We start from the raw sequence: 16,830 nt of genomic DNA, 5'->3' as shown, positions 1-16,830 counted from the left end.
TCTCTCCCTCTCCCTTCTCTCTCTAAAAAAATCAATAAAAACATATCCTCAGGTGAGGATTTAAAATAATTAAAATACATCCTTGATGTTAATCCTCACCCAAGGATATTTTTCCATTGACTTTATTTTAGAGTGGAAGGGAAGGGGAGAGACAGAGAGAAAGAAACATTGATGTGAGAGAGACACATTGATTAGTTGCCTCCCACACCCACCCCAACCAGAGACGGGAATCCAGCCTGCAACCGAAGTATGAACCCTTGGCCAGAATTGAACCTGGCACCCTTCAGTCGGCGGGCCAACGCTCTATCCACTGAGCCAAACCGACTAGGGCAGTGGTCGGCAAACTCATTAGTCAACAGAGCCAAATATCAACAGTACAACGATTGAAATTTCTATGGAGAGCCAAATTTTTTAAACTTAAACTATATAGGTAGGTACATTGTTATTAACTTAATTAGGGTACTCCTAAGCTGGCCTTTGCTAAAAACGTCCTCAATCTGAGGGGTCGACCTCAGCGAACATACCCCCACTTCTTCTAACGCCACTTCTTCAAAATAGACTTGCCCAGGCCGAAAATCAACTTCTGCGCATGGGCCACGAAGTTTCAATCGCAGGGTACGTGCGCGCCCACACATGGTATTTTGTGGAAGAGCCATACTCAAGGGGCCAAAGAGCCACATGGGGCTCGCAAGCCTCGGTTTGCCGACCACTGGACTAGGGCAATAAGCTTTAATCATATGTCAAAAAACATGGGTGGAAATAAAATTTAGCTAGACCCTCACCAGCAAGAGACAGCTGTTGTCTTTTTTATAAGTGACTGTGTCTGTGTATGTGTTTTATGTGTATGTATGTGTATATTTGTTAAACAAAAGTAGAATCCAAATGTATCAGGCATATTTTATGCAGCAGCATCTCAAGTCTTCTCGGTTTTTCGTGTCTGAGGTCCACGATTACTTTTTTTTATCCCAGCTAATTAGGCAAACCATGTATGCATGGATTCAAACCAACTGCACACAGGGATAACCAATGGTCCCTTACTTCTTGCTCATGCTGGATGCTTCTCACCTACCACCCTTGGTTTCCCTCTTGACTTTGAGGTGTGAGAACTGTGGGACCCTCTTGAGGCCCACACATGCACAATTTGAAAATTTGGGGAAGTAAATATTCCATGAGTCAAAGCGTTTACCAGTGAGATACAGAAGCTGAGAGGCACATCTTCTCCTTCCTTCGAGTGGATTGTCCTGGGATGCAGTACTTTAGCCATCCTCCTGGGAGATAGGCTTTAGGAAATCAAGCAACCAGTTTCACTTATTACAAAGAGTTGGCCAGCTTGGAGATGTACCCTTGAACTGATTTAATCTTTCATCTCTCCTCAATCCCTCTTTCCCTCACTTCTGCTTTCTGAAATTGCACTTCCTGAAAACATAATGGCATATGAGCTTTTGCCTCAAGCTCCAGGTTCTGGAGTACATAGGTATAGCAGACACTATGAACGCTCTGCCAATTATCCCTTCAGCTCTTACCACAGTAGTGCACCCTCACCTAACTTCCAAATGCCAACATGTGCATCTCTTTACCTGAAGGCTTCCTTTGGCATCCAGGGCCCATTTTGCATCTGTTAATGGTAAGCTGGAAGCACCAGAGAATTGATGCCCTTGGGAGCAACTTCAAATAATGACTGACAGGAGTTAGTGTGTAAAGACCCTATTCCATGAAATGACACTGAGCATAGTTCCGTGCTGGCTCCAGAGGTCCCAGTGAAATCAGGTTTGGTTGCCACCAGTGGTAACTGGCTTGACAAGCACTTTTGTTTAATGACTTTTCTTTCCCACCTCACTGTCTCCTCTCCTCTACCAGTATGCCCTGGGGTCATCTCCCAAATAAACTATTTGCACTTGAAGGGAAAATGTGGGGACTGGGGAGGTGGGTGGCAAAAGATAGATTAACAATGGAGAAATCTGGCAAATAACCACCTGAATCAAGTAATTAAACATAATGTCACCAATAATAGCACCATGTGCTTTCTGAAGGATGCACTGAAAAAGTCGCAACATCATTTTGGTAGTAGTCTACCAATCTACTCATGACTTGATCATAAGTAAATAATCAGACAAATTCAAATCTACAAGGCCTGGACTCTTCAAAAATGTCAAAAAGACAAAACAAAGTAAAACAAAAAGTCTACTAAAGTCTTCTAGAGTAAAGAAAACTAGAGAGACATGACAACTAAAATGCACTGTGTGGTCCTTGATAGGATTTTTGATCAGGGAAAAAAACAAACAAAAAAGGATAATACTGAAACAATGGGAAAGTCTGATGATGGATTGCATATTAGATGCTGGCCTTTTATCACTGTTAAACCTAGTGAATGTGATAATTATATCATGGTTATGTAGGAGATACCTGATAACGTATTAGAGTAAATTGGCATGTTTTCTGCAACTTTCCAATCATTCAACTAATAAATGTGACTGTGTGCAAAAGAGGGAAGAGAAGGAGAAAGGTTAAAGCAAAGTAACAAACTTATGAATCTAGTGTATGCAGGTATTCATTGTGTAATTTTCTTGAAGGCTTCAAGAAATATAATAGTCAAGGTTATGACAGCTACGTAAATTCAAATATCCCAATACATCCTCCAAAAACTACACAGACTTACAAGAAGAACAAATAAAACCACAGATAGTCCAGCTGGTGTAGCTCAGTGGTTGAGCATCAACCCATGAAACAGGAGATCATGGTTGGATTCCTGGTCAGAGCACATGCCCGGGTTACAAACTCCATCCCCAGTAGAGAGTGTGCAGGAGGCAGCCGATCAATGATTCTCTCTCATCACTGATGTTTCTATATCTCTCTCCCTTCTTCTCTCTGAAATCAATAAAAATATATTTTTTTTAAAAAGAGCCCTGATCGGCATGGCTCAGTTGGTTGGGCACTGCCCCATGCACCAAGAGATGCTGGTTCAATTCCTGGTCAAGGCACATGCTTGATCCCTGGTAGGGGACCTGGTAGGCAGCCAATCACATTGATGTTTCTCTTTCTCTCTCCCTAAACAAAAATCAATAAAAATATATACTTTTAAAGAAAAAAGAATCTCCTGATTGAAAATCAAACAAAAAAACCACAAATATCCCGTATCTTCCAACATAATTAGAAGACTGAAAATACTATAAGCTCACCTAGCCTGGAAGTAGAAAAAGTAAACATTAATTTCTGGTGGAGATATTTCTCAAAGTCTCATCCAAAGTCTTTAGGGAGAGCAAGGTGGGCCCCAGATGGGAAAGGAAATGCATAGAAGAGAGAAGAGGATGATGAAGAGCCCAAGTGGAACTAAAATCAGTCCTGGAGAAAGAAAACCCATACTTAAGTATAAAGATACTGACTAAGTGTTCTGGTAGACCAGTGTAGTCTAGAATTCAATGAGGCAATCTTGGAAAGTCAATGTTTCTGGGGAGAAGAGGTTGAAAGGAAGGCGAGATGCCCTTTGAAACTTCTGTGAAGGGAGAAAGAGGGGACATATAGGATCCTGTAATTCAAGAGAAAAATTTAAAGTCAAAGGACATCTCCCCCACAAAAGCCTTCTAATAAAAAGGCCAAGATTACTTACAAACCAATAGGAACTACCTTTGAACCAGGAATCTCATAAATCATCCCAGCTGTCAATCCTGTTCACAAAATGCAAAATTAGAGATAAAAAAGAGTCAGCAAACTTGAAGACTGAAAATAATGAAAGAGCTTCAGGGTTCTATGGGATAATACCAAAATGGCTAGCATGCATACAACTGAGGTCCCAAAAGAGTTTAAGAAAATGGGGGAAATATTTTAGAAAATAATGGCCTGAAATTTCCCAAGTTGGGTGAGAGGCGTAAATGTATGCATTTATGAAGCTCAGCAAACTTCAAAGCAAGATAAATACAAAGAAAACCACACCTAAATACATCATAGGCAAACTGCTAAAACCAAAAATAAAGAGAAAATCTTGAAAGCAGTCAGAGAAAAATGGCACATTGCATACAGAGTAATAATACAAATGATAGCTCCATTTACAAGTTTTAAAAAAAAATACTTTTGAGTAACTTTAAAGATGTGTAAGACTGCTACACTGAAAACAAAACAGTACTAAAAGAAAAAATTTCAATATATTTTTATTGATTTCAGAGAGGAAGGGAGAGGGGGACAGAGAGATAGAAACATCAATGATGAGAGAGAATCATTGATCAACTGCCTCCAACACACTCCCTACTGGGGACGAAGCCTGCAACCCAGGCATGTGCCCTGACCAGGAATCGAACCATGACCTCTTGGTTCACAGGTTGATGCTCAACCACTGAGCCAGCCATGCCAGCCATGTCTAAAAGAAATTTTAAAAGACTTAAATAGAAAGGGAGATGTACCATCCTATATAATAAAACCCTAATAGGCAAATCGACTGAACAGCAGAACGACAGGTCACTATGATGCTCACTGACCACCTGGGGGCAGATGCTCAATACAGGAGCTGCCCTCTGGTCATCAGTTCCCTCCCACAGGGGGAGCACCACTCAGCCAGAAGCCAGGCTCACAGCTGGCAAGCGCAGCAGAGGTGGTGGTGGAAGCGCTAAGGAGCAGGGAGCCTAGCGGTAAGGAGCAGGGAGCGGGCGGTAAGGAGCTAGGGGTCCCAGACTGCGGAGAGGGTGCAGGCTGGGGTGAGATCACACACACACACACACACACACACACACACACACCCTCCCTGTGCACGAATTTCATGCACCGGGACTCCAGTGTTCATATGTTTGAAGACTCAATACTGTTTAGATGTTAATTCTATTCAGATTGATCTAAAGATTCAATGCCATCCCAATCATAAGCCTACCAGTCTTATTTGGAGAAACTGATGACTTTTATATTTATATGGAAAATGCAAAGGATCTAAATTATCCAAATCAAGCTTGAAAAACAACAACAAAGTTGCTGACCTGCACTACATGACTTCAAGATTTATGATAACTCTACATTAATTACAACAGTGTGGTACCAATAAGGATTGATCAATGGAACAGAAGAGTCCAGAAATCAACTACCATTTATAGTAATTTGAATTTCAATAAAGGTACCAATACATATAATGACATACCTCACTATACCCAACAGAATGGTTAAAAATAAAGACTGACAACACCCAAAATTGGCAAGGATATAAAGCAATTAGAATTCTCATACACTGTTGGCAGGAAATACAATGATAAAATTACTGAGCTGTAAACACATGCTACCGTTCATAGAAAAAGGGAGAATAACTTGAAGATGGAGCCACAGATCCAGAGAGTAAAGCAGCAGGCCACAGACCATTTAGTCTCTGGCCTGGAACCTAATAGTTCTTTATGTACCTTAGATATCAGCCTTTTGTCAGAAAGGTGTCAGTGCTTGCCTATTCATTTTCTTAGAGTTGTCTTTGATGAGACCTTTTCAATTTTAATGTAATACCATTTAACTTTTTTTAAAATATATTTTATTGATTTTTTTACAGAGAGGAAGAGAGAGGGATAGAGTTAGAAACATCGATGAGAGAGAAACATCGATCAGCTGCCTCCTGCACACCTCCTACTAGGGATGTGCCCGCAACCAAGGTACATGCCCTTGACCGGAATCGAACCTGGGACCCTTCAGTCCGCAGGCCGACGCTCTATCCACTGAGCTAAACCGGTTAGGGCAAGCAATGGAAATTTTAAGCTGAAAACAATAAGATGACATTTATGTCTCCGAAAGCTCTTCGCCAACAGTGAATAATTGAGGGAGAGTTCAGTTAGGAGTCTATGTTACAACAGTCCAGAAAGGAAATTATAAAGATTCAAGGATAACAGGTATGTAGTAGAAAAAGGATGGACTCTGGATATGTATTACAGGAAGCAGAATTGACAGGACTCAATGATGGGTGAGGACCAAGAACAGCAGGATTGGATAACAAGGGTTTTTTTCCCCTTTTATTTTTACTTACGTATATGCTGCTATAATTTTTGTGACACACAAAAAAAATTAACAGTAGAAAAAAATTGTTTAAGAAGGAACTAGATCTCAAAATGTCACCTCCCCACTACACTCTAAATAAAATGTCTTTCTGTTTAAAGACAGCTTATCTTCTATATATTATTGATTTGTTAACATTGAATTCACTGCTGAACAGTTTATCTAAAAGAAACTTTGTAAGGCCCATCACAGCCTTCCTTCACTTAAACAATAGACAGCACATTTCAACAATATGCCTAGAGGCCTTTACATTGGGGGAGAGGGGGGGAGATACCCAAAACCCTGGCACTAAGTATACAAGTACTCTCATTTCCAGTATGAGAACTGAAAGAGCATCGCCTGGTTTAACCTCAACTGGGGAACATGTGCATTGGGCAACTCAAATTTTTTGGAATTCTGCACATCTGCAAAAGTGCCATGAGTATCGATTTGGGATTTCAAAGCTTAGCGAGTAAATAAATTCGCAAATACAGACTTGACATATAAAAGATCGACTGTGGGTTTGCTTACTAAGCGGTTCTCAACCTGTGGGTCGAGACCCCTTTGGGGGTCCAACGAGCCTTTCGCAGGGGTCGCCTAAATACATCCTGCATATCAGATATTTACATTACGGTTCATAACAGTAGCAAAATTACAGTTATGAAGTAGCAACGAAAATAATTTTATGGTTGGGTCACAACATGAGGAACTGTATTAAAGGGTCACGGCATTAGGAAGGTTGAGAACCACTTAAGGTAAAACCGCTCTCCCACAGCTATCTCGGTTACTTTCTCATACACTCCTCTCCACTACACCCAGTTCGTTCATACACAAGACCAGTCATGGCATACATTACACAGCAGCATCTCCGATGAGAACTGCACACAAGCATTTCTCTGCCAGTTACCACTACAATTAACAGTCTAATCAGTGCTGAACCTAGAAGACTTTTTAATTGTTATTGTTTAAAGTATTACATTATCTCCTTTTTCCCGGACTGACCGCCCCCCTCCGCCATTCCCGCCCCCAAGACAAGCCCGCCCCGTGTCCGTGTCCATTGGTTATGCTAACATGCCTGCACACAAGTCCTGCGGTTGCTCTCTAACCCTCCTCCCTCCTCTTCTGAAGCTGGACGGTCTGATCGGTGTTTCTTAGTCTCTGGATCTATTTTTGTTCATCAGTTTATGTTGTTCACCGAGAAGACTTTAAAAAGACAAACTTCCCTAAACTGAGATCCCTGAAATACTTGACCCATCCCAGAATTAAATTTGATTTTAAAATGTTTGCACCTCAGACTGAGAGTTCTGCGGGGGAATAGACCTTAGAGGTCTAGGTCTCCAGGAAGCCTACAAGTGGGGAGGAGTGGGGACCCAAATGTCCCAAAACTAATGGAGAAACAAAATGTGGTATATCCCTACACCTGAGTATTATTCATATTATCCAGCCATGAAAAAACGTGACGTACTGACACATGCTACAATATGGATGGCCCTTGAAAACATTATGCCGAGATAAACTCGACACAGAGAACAAATATTGTACGATTCCACTTTTGTGAAATATCTAGAACTGGCAAATTCACAGAGACAAACGGGTTAGTGAGGCTGGGGTAGGGGTAATGAGCAGTGCCTACTAATGAGTTCCAGGTTTCTTTTTAGGGTGATTGAAGTGTTCTGGAATTTGACAATGGTGGTTTTACAACCTTGTGAATATACTAAAAACCACTGAATTGTTCTCTTTAAAAAGATAAATGTAATCATAAACGGATTGTATCTCAATTGTTTAAGAACAGGTCTAAAGGCTGAATACGCGGCTACACCGAGTGTCATTCCTTCCAAACTGCAGCCACTCCTTTCCGCTCCGCCCGGCATTGACACACGCTTCCTCGCCTCCCCACGGCCCGCAAGCCGCCGTCCGCCGCTCGGCTCGGCCGCACCGGGAGGGCCGCGGCGAGCAACAGGCTGCCACCCTCCCGGGCGGGGTCCTGGGGCTGCGCTACGTGAGCTGGTGCAAGTTTCCGGTACCGCTGTCCCTCCTAACCAAACTCTCAGAAACCGCGATCCTGAACCCCTACAGCACGTTACTACAGGCCTCGGACTCAGGGTGACTCTGCCTGGGACCCGCAGTTCGCGCTCCAGCCCGAGCCCTGTGCTCTACTCGGACTCGAGCCGCCCCAGCTCCACAGCCCTGGCCGGAACCACCCCCTGGGCGTCCTCCTCCCCACTTACGCGCCTCAGCAGCGCGCGGTGCACGCAGGGAGCTCGGTCTAGGCTAAATGAAGGGGGAAGGGAGCTTAGATAGAGCCGCGCAGAGGAGTCTGGGAAGGATGTGCAAGGGAACTCTGGGAAGAAGGTCCTAATCGAGAGCAAGGCCAGGGCGGAGCCAGGAAGAACAGGAGGAGAAGCCGTAAATCAAATAGGAAGGGGAGAAGAGCCGCAAAGCAATCTGCCGGAAGCCGTAAAGCAAGCTGGAAGCGCGATGCCGATCTCTACATTCTTAGTCCTTTATTGCTCCATCCAGTCCTTCCACCGCCCCCTCAGGTTGTGCGGCGCCCGGATCTCTGCTGCCCCCTGGCGGGCCGATGAGCTCGCCCCGGGCATGCACTTAGGGCCTACTCTTTCCGTGCCTTCCTGCAGGACTGCACAAACCCATTCCCGGATTGGAATGCAGCAGTGCGGTGGGGAGGAACTTCTCAATACCTATCCCTGCACACTACGGATATGGCAAGGAAAGAAAAACATGCTTTCAAGTCTTATTAAGAAATGGTTATCAGAGCCCTTTATAGATACCCCCCAGACAGGTATAGCAAACCGGGCACACCCCCAATTATTACCTGATAGCTTCTTTTTTTAATAATAATGTTACATGCAATAAATATTAATATTTCAAGAAAAACTATTTTAAATATAATAATGTTACATGCAATAAACAATCTTTCAAGAAAAAAGATTTTAAATATAATATTATCAAAACTGTACTAACATTGTATAATATCACAAAAGTTGTAGGAAATATTAAAAATCTGCAAAAACAGGATTACTTCTATTCTAAAATATTATATGACTCTAGCTCAATTTTGGTTCATCAGTTTATTATGTTGTTCATTATATTCCACAAATGAGTGAGATCATGTGATATTTATCTTTCTCTGACTGGCTTATTTCACTTAGCATGATGCTCTCCAGTTCCATCCATGCTGTTGCAAATGGTAAGAGTTCCTTCTTTTTTACAGCAGCATAGTATTCCATCGTGTAGATGTACCACAGTTTTCTAATCCATTCATCTGCTGATGGGCACTTAGCTTGTTTCCAGATCTTAGCTATAGTAAACTGTGCTGCTATGAACATAGGGGTGCATATATCCTTTCTGATTGGTGTTTCTGGTTTCTTGGGATATATTCCTATAATTGGATGACTGAGTCAAATGGGAGTTCCATTTTTAACTTTTTGAGGAAACTCCATACTGTTCTCCACAGTGGCTGCACCAGTCTGCATTCCCACCAGCAGTGCAGGAGAGTTCCTTTTTCTTCGCATCCTCTCCAGCACTTGTCGTTTGTTGATTTGTTGATGATAGCCATTCTGACAGGTGTGAGATGGTACCTCATTATTGTTTTGATTTGCATCTCTCAGATGATTAGTGACTTTGAGCATGTTTTCATATGTCTCTTGGCTTTCTGAATGTCCTCTTTTGAAAAGTATCTATTTAGGTCGTTTGCCCGTTTTTTGATTGGATTGTTTATCTTCCTTTTATTAAATTGTATGAGTTCCCTATAAATGTTGGAGATTAAACCCTTATCGGTGATAACATTGGCAAATATGTTCTCCCATGCAGTGGGCTTTCTTGTTGTTTTGTTGATGGTTTCTTTTGCAGTGCAGAAGCTTTTTATTTTGATGTAGTCCCATTTGTTTATTTTTTCTTTAGTTTCCATTGCCCTAGGAGATGTTTTGCTGAAGAAATTGCTTTGGCATATGTCTGAGATTTTGTTGCCTTTGGATTCCACTAGTATTTTTATGGTTTCCCATCTTACATTTAAGTCCTTTATCCATTTTGAGTTTATTTTTGTGTATGGTGTAAGTTGGTGGTCTAGATTCATTTTTTTGCATGTATCTGTCCAATTTTCCCAGCACCACTTATTGAAGAGACTGTCTTGACTCCATTGTATGCTCTTGCCTCCTTTGTTGAATATTAATTGGGCATAGTGGTTCAGGTCGATTTCTGGGTTCTCTATTCTATTCCATTGATCTATATGTCGTGTGCCAGTACCAGGCAGTTTTGAGAACAGTGGCTTTGTAATACAGCTTGATATCTGGTATTGAGATCCCACCTACTTTGTTCTTTCTCAGGATCGCTGCAGCTATTCGGGGTCTTTTTATTCCAGATGAATTTTTGGAGATTTCTTCTAGGTCTGTGAAATATGCTGTTGGTATTTTAATGGGAAATGTGTTGAATTTATAGATTGCTTTGTGTAGTATGGACATTTTAATGATGTTGATTCTACCAATCCAAGAACATAATATGTTCTTCCATCTGTTTATGTCTTCCTTTATCTCTTTTTTCAACGTCATATAGTTTTCTGAGTAGAGGTCTTTTACCTCTTTAGTTAAGTTTATTCCTAGGTATCTTAATTGTTTTTGGTGTGATGGTAAATGGGATTGCTTTTTTAGTCTCTCTTTCTGTAAGTTCATTATTGGTGTATAGAAATGCCATAGATTTCTTGGCATTAATTTTGTATCCTGCCATATTGCCGAATTCATTTATTAAGTTTAATAGTTTTTTTATGGAGTCTTTAGGGCTTTTTATGTACAATATCATGTCATCTACAAATAAGGACAATTTTACTTCTTCATTTCCAATTTGGATGCCTTTTATTTCTTCTTGTTGTCTAATTGCACTGGCTAACAATTTCAGTACTATATCGAACAGGAGTGGTGAGAGTGGGCATACCTGTCTTGTTCCTGTTCTTAGGGGAAATGGTTTTAGTTTTTGCCCATTGAGTATGATGTTAGCTGTGGGTTTGTCATATATGGCTTTTATTATGTTGAGGTATGATCCTTCTATTCCCACCTTGCTGAGAGTTTTTATCAAAAATGGGTGTTGGATTTTGTCAAATGCTTTTTCTGCATCAATTGATATGACTATGTGGTTTTTATCTTTCAATTTGTTTATGGGATGTATTACATTTATTGATTTGCGGATATTGTACCATCTTTGCATCCCTGGGATAAATTTTACTTGGTCATGGTGTATGATCTTTCTGAAGTACTGCTGGATCCGATTTGCTAAGATTTTGTTAAGGATTTTGGCTTCTATGTCATGAGGGATATTGGCCTGTAATTCTCTTTCATTGTGTTGTCTTTATCTGGTTTTGGTATGAGGGTGATGCTGGCTTCATAGAATGAGCTTGGAAGTGTTCCTTCCTCTTGAATTTTTTGGAATAGTCTGAGGAGGATAGGTTTTAGTTCTTCCTTGAATGTTTGGTAAAACTCCCCTGTGAAGCTATCTGGCCCCGGGCTTTTGTTTGCTGGAAGCTTTTTGATGACTGCTTCAATTTCTTCCATATTTATTGGCCTATGGAGATTTTTAGATTCTTCCTGATTAAGTTTTGGAAGGTTGTATTTTTCTAGGAATATGTCCATTTCCTCCAGGTTGTCTAGTTTGTTGGAGTAGAGTTGTTCATAGTATTTTTTAACAATCTTTTGTATTTCTGTGGGGTCTGTTGTTATTTCTCCTCTTTCATTTCTGATTTTGTTTATTTGGGTCCTCTCTCTTTGTTTCTTGGTGAGCCTAGCTAGAGGTTCATCAATCTTGTTTATCCTTTCAAAGAACCAGCTCTTAGTTTTTTTTATCTTTTCTGTTGTTTTTTTGGTCTCTATGTCGTTTATCTCCACTCTGATTTTTATTACTTTCTTCCTTCTGCTTACACTGGGCTTTTCTTGTTGCTCTCTTTCTAACTCTTTGAGTTGTAGGGTTAGGTAATTTATTATCATTGTTTCTTGTTTTTTGCAGTAAGCTTGTAGAGCTATGAACTTCCCTCTCAAGACTGCTTGCGCTGTGTCCCATAGGTTTTGGATTGTTCTGTTTTCATTGTTGTTTGTTGCCATGATGTTTTTTATTTCTTCTTTGATCTCTTTGGTAACCCAGTCATTGTTTAATAGCATGCTATTTCGTCTCCATGTGTTTGATTTTTTTGGATTGTTTTTATTGTAGTTGATTTCCAGTTTTATGCCATTGTGATCTGAGAAGATGCTTGATATGATTTCTATCTTCTTGAATTTGAAGAGACTTTGCATGTGACCCAATATATGGTCTATCTTTGAAAATGACGCATGTGCACTTGGAAGAATGTATATTCTGTGACTTTGGGGTGAAATGTTCTGAAGATGTCAATTAATTCCATCTGATCTAGTGAGTCATTTAGGATTGATGTTTCTTTGCTGAGTTTTTGTTTAGAGGATTTGTCCAATGGTGATAGTGGGATATTAAAGTCCCCTACTATGATTGTATTGCTGTCAATCTCTCCCTGATCTCCTCCAGAAGTTTTCTTATGTATTTGGGTGCTCCTATATTGGGTGCATATATGTTTACCAGAATTATTTCTTCTTGTTGGATTGCTCCCTTTAGTTTTATGAAATGGCCTTCCTTATCTCTTTTTATGTCCTTCACTTTGAGATCTAATTTGTCAGATATAAGTATTGCTACCCCAGCTTTTTTTTTCATTTTCATTAGCCTGAAAAACCTTTTTCCATCCCTTTACCATCAGTCTGTGTGTGTCTTTTTTTCTGAGGTGGGTTTCCTGTAGACAGCAGATATATGGGTCATGTTTTCTTATCCACTCAGTTACCCTATGTCTTTTGATTGGGGCATATAATCCATTTACATTTAAAGGTATTATTGATAGATAGTTGTTTGTCGCCATTTTTATTCTTTACCCCTGTGTTCTTTCTTCGTTTTCTATTTTTTCTTTTTATAGCAGACCCTTTAACACAGGGGTTCTCAAACTATGGCCCGCAGGCCACATGCAAATACAAATATTGTATTTGTTCCCGTTTTGTTTTTTTTTTTTACTTCAAAATAAGATATGTGCAGTGTGCATAGGAATTTGTTCATAGGTTTTTTTTTAAACTATACTCCGGCCCTCCAACAGTCTGAGGGACAGTGAACTGGCCCCCTGTTTAAAAAGTTTGAGGACCCCTGCTTTAGCATTTCTTGCATTGCTGGTTTGGTGGTAATAAACTCCTGTAGTTTTTTTTGTCTGTGAAGCTCCTGATTTCACCCTCAATTTTGATTAATAGCCTTGCTGGGTACAGTAATCTTGGATTCAGACCCTTCCTTTGCATGACTTTGTATATTTCATTCCATTGCATTCTTGCCTGATGTGTTTCTGTTGAGAAATCAGTCGCTAGTCTGATGGGGGATCCTTTGTAGGTAACTTTCTGTCTCTCTCTGGCTGCTTTTAAGATTCTTGCTTTGTTGTTGGTGTTTTCCAATTTAATTATAATGTGCCTTGGCATCGGTCTTTTGGGGTTCATTTTGTTTGGGACTCTGTGAGCCTCTTGGATTTGTGTGAGTTTTTTCTTCCCTATATCAGGGACGTTTTCTGTCATTATTTTTTCAAACAAGTTTTCTATTCTTTGCTTAGTTTCCTCTCATTCTGGCACCCCTATTATGCGGATGTTGTTTCATTTTGTAGCTGGACAAGTGGAATGGAAAGTTAACTAGAAGAGGACGTTCTGCCAAGAAAAGGCGAGAGCCTGCAAGCAGGCCACGTCAGAACAAAGTCTTGCACGCAAGACTTATTGTTCAGAGGCAGAATTTCCTTGAGGTGATAAATAGTCCATGAGGGCATAGAAAGCCAGGGAAGGTACACTGCTGCAGGTGGAAAGGGTCTTTGTATAACATAGGAAATTAATAGTGTAATGTATAACTTTGCTTAGATGATCTCATAAGCATGCCTGTTAATCATTGTCACTTGCTGTACTCCCCAAATAAAAGCCATGAGAGCTTTGGGGGCTTTGTTACTTGCCTGACTAGTGTTAGCCCTCTGCTTCTCTAAACTTAATCCTGCATGCCAAACTCATCTCAGCATCACCGTTCACAAAGAACATCAATACGTTTTGTGTTGTCCCAAAGTTCTCTTAGGCTCTTCTCCTGCTTTTTAATTTATTTTTCTAGAAGCTGCTCTGCTTGGGTATTTTTTCCTACCTTGTTTTCTAGCTCACTTGAAAATGACCCATGTGCACTTGGACCCATGTGATTCAGTCCTCTGCTTCTTCTAGTCTACTGTAGATGCTTTCTATTGAATTCTTTATAGCAGTGATGTCATTTTTCATTTCTTCTTGGTTCTTCTTCATTTCCTCTTGGTTCTTACACATATTGTTGAATTCATCTTCCATTCTCTGAATTCTTTCTCTGACAGGTTGCTTGCCTCCATTGCCTCCATTTTGTTTACTTCCTTTTCTCGTGATGCCTCTTTATCTTTCGTATGTGGGCTGTTTCTTTCTCTTCCCATGATCTCTCTTCTCCAGGTGTTTGGTTATGTAGTTCTCTCTCTGCTGCGTTGATTTAACGGCACAAAATACAACACAACAAGGCAAAATGCACAAGGCACTGAACACAAATGTATGCACGATACTAATAACCCTAAATAAAGGTGACCACCAGAGCAAAGAGAATTAGGGGATAAGGAAAAAAAAAGAAAAGGAGAAAAAGAAATTAAAAAGGAGTGCAAAAATGAAATTGGGAAAAGGAAAAAAAAAGTAAGAGAGAAAAGAAAGAGAATGAAATAGAAGAGGTGAAGAAACTATTTATATGGGGAGAAAACTCCAGTAGAACAGCCACTAATCCCAACAAATTTCAGCAACAGAGACCTAGAGATGAATGCAAACTACAAACAACAACTAATATCAAGCGAGGTGAGGGAAAACAGAAGCAAAAAAAAAAACCAAAAAGAAAAAGAAAAACAATCTCACAAACAAGCATAAAAACCCCCAATATAATCAATAATCAAGCAAACAACAACAAAATGACAGAGAGAAAAAAAGAAAAAAATTTGGATAGTGAAGAAAGAGAAGAGAGAGGTGTATATGGACTTAGAGCAGGGGATTGGAAATTAGATATATAAGTAGGGTGAAATTTTAACAGGAGGTAAAAAGAAGGAATAGGGAAAATCTAAAGCAGGAATAAGGTAAAAGAAACAGGACAACAAAAGGGGAAAAGTGAGGAAGAGAGTTTTGGCACAAAGGTAAAGTTGAGATAGAGTAAAATGATGCTAAAGGAACGATGAAAATAGAATGTAGAACACTAATCCCAAGATAAAATAAAGAGAAAATAAAATGACACTTTAAAAAAAGTTAAAATGGTAGTAGTAATAATACTGGTTAAAAATAAAAATGTTGTAATTAAAAAGAAAAATCAGGTGATGAAAAAAGAAAAAAATTAGTTTCTTAAGTAAAAGGTAAAAATAAATAAAAATGTGCAGTAGTGAAGGTCCTTCACTTCCTCTACTCTTCTGTTTGGCACACCTTAGTCCTGTCAGGTATTCAGGAAAGTGTTGAAGTTCCCTGTAATACACTGTTCTTCCGTGTTGTAAACCACAGTCCTGATTTTAAGGCAGGCCGTATATGTTTCCCAGACTGCCTTTATTTGTGTTTACAGAAGAGTCAGTTTGTGGTTCAGCCTCTGGGTGGCAGTGTTTCTGGATTGACCTCTGAGACTATAAGTCCTCTCTAACCAGTATTTAGTTTTTGTTTTCCTTATCGCACTTAATACTGGTTTGGGAGAGTCGACTGCCCCAGAGCCGGTTCCTTGATCATTACTCCCTGCTCTGATTCCCAGGTTCCACAAAAGCAACTTTCCCTGCAGTCTCTATGAGTGACCCCAACTGGGCGATCCTATGTATTGGGTTTAATAATCAAACGCAAAGATTTAAGGAGGGAAAAAAAAAGAGAGAGAGCCTGAGTAGGTGCGTAAGCTCACAACACTCCACCGTCCAGCTCTGCAGCTCTGTGCGCAGATCTCCCAAAGTCTCTTCCGCACGTCCTCTCTCCCCTGGCACTAAGCAGCCAGCCCACTGGCAAAATCCGAGGCTGCCTTTTTGCACCCAGTCCAGCTATGGGCTTATTTTTCGAGTTCCCTTCTGCCAGCAGCCCTGGGTGACCCCTTCCACACTCGTGGATCACACTGGCCCCAACAGCCACGGACTTTGTGGGGCACAGACTTCCCCCATGCACGTTCCTCTCTCCAACCTGAATTACAAACCGCAACTTTATCTAGGCAAAATCTGACCTTTCTGTGAGGAGACGCAGGGCTCCTCTGAGTCCACGTATTCGCGCTGCTTGAGATCCGGTGTTCCCAGTTCGTAGCTAGTCCCTGGATGCCGTGGTTGCAGGGTCCCTGGATGTATATGCTTCCGATAACAGCCACTCAAGATGGCGCGGTCTCCGGGGCTGAGCCAGCTGCTCCAGGAGAGATTTCAGCAGCAGTGGAGGCTGCCCGGTTAGGGGAGCCCAATCCTGCAGTCTCCAACAGTCCCCTTTCTCCGGGAGTCCTCTGCCTTTCCCGGCTGCAAACTGTCTCCCAGCTGAATTTCTTTCCTGTACCACAGTTTTTTAATCCACTCATCTGTTGATGGACACTTAGGCTGTTTCCAAATTCGGCAATGTAGCAGGATACAAAATTAACGCCAAGGAATCTATGGCATTTCTTTACACCAATAGTGAACTTACAGAAAGAGAGACTAAAAAAACAATCCCATTTACCATTGCACCAAAAAAATTAAGATACCCAGGAATAAACTTAACTAAGGAGGTAAAAGACTTATATGCGAAAAACTACAGGACACTGAAAAAA

At 40.7% G+C, this 16,830-nt stretch overlaps 1 protein-coding gene across 3 annotated transcripts in view; it reads right to left on the bottom strand.

Moving 5' to 3' along the window:
* Positions 1-16,830, bottom strand: part of RAD52 (RAD52 homolog, DNA repair protein) — a 93,474-nt gene that overhangs the window by 40,594 nt on the left and 36,050 nt on the right. The window contains exon 1 of one of the 3 annotated variants that reach the window (XM_070409504.1): positions 8,211-8,239. The exons of the other annotated variants lie outside the window; for them this stretch is intronic. The gene's annotated coding sequence lies outside the window, so the exon portion shown is untranslated. Of the gene's footprint in view, positions 1-8,210; positions 8,240-16,830 lie in introns of those variants that run through there. 3 annotated transcript variants of the gene reach the window in all.

Source organism: Myotis yumanensis, unplaced genomic scaffold, assembly GCF_028538775.1.
Source record: "Myotis yumanensis isolate MYYU_CA2020_CCGP unplaced genomic scaffold, mMyoYum1.0.hap1 SCAF_3, whole genome shotgun sequence".
In the NCBI taxonomy this organism is placed as follows: domain Eukaryota; kingdom Metazoa; phylum Chordata; class Mammalia; order Chiroptera; family Vespertilionidae; genus Myotis; species Myotis yumanensis.
The sequence above is the reverse complement of the archived record's forward strand: the minus strand, read 5'-3'. Positions and strand labels throughout refer to the sequence as shown.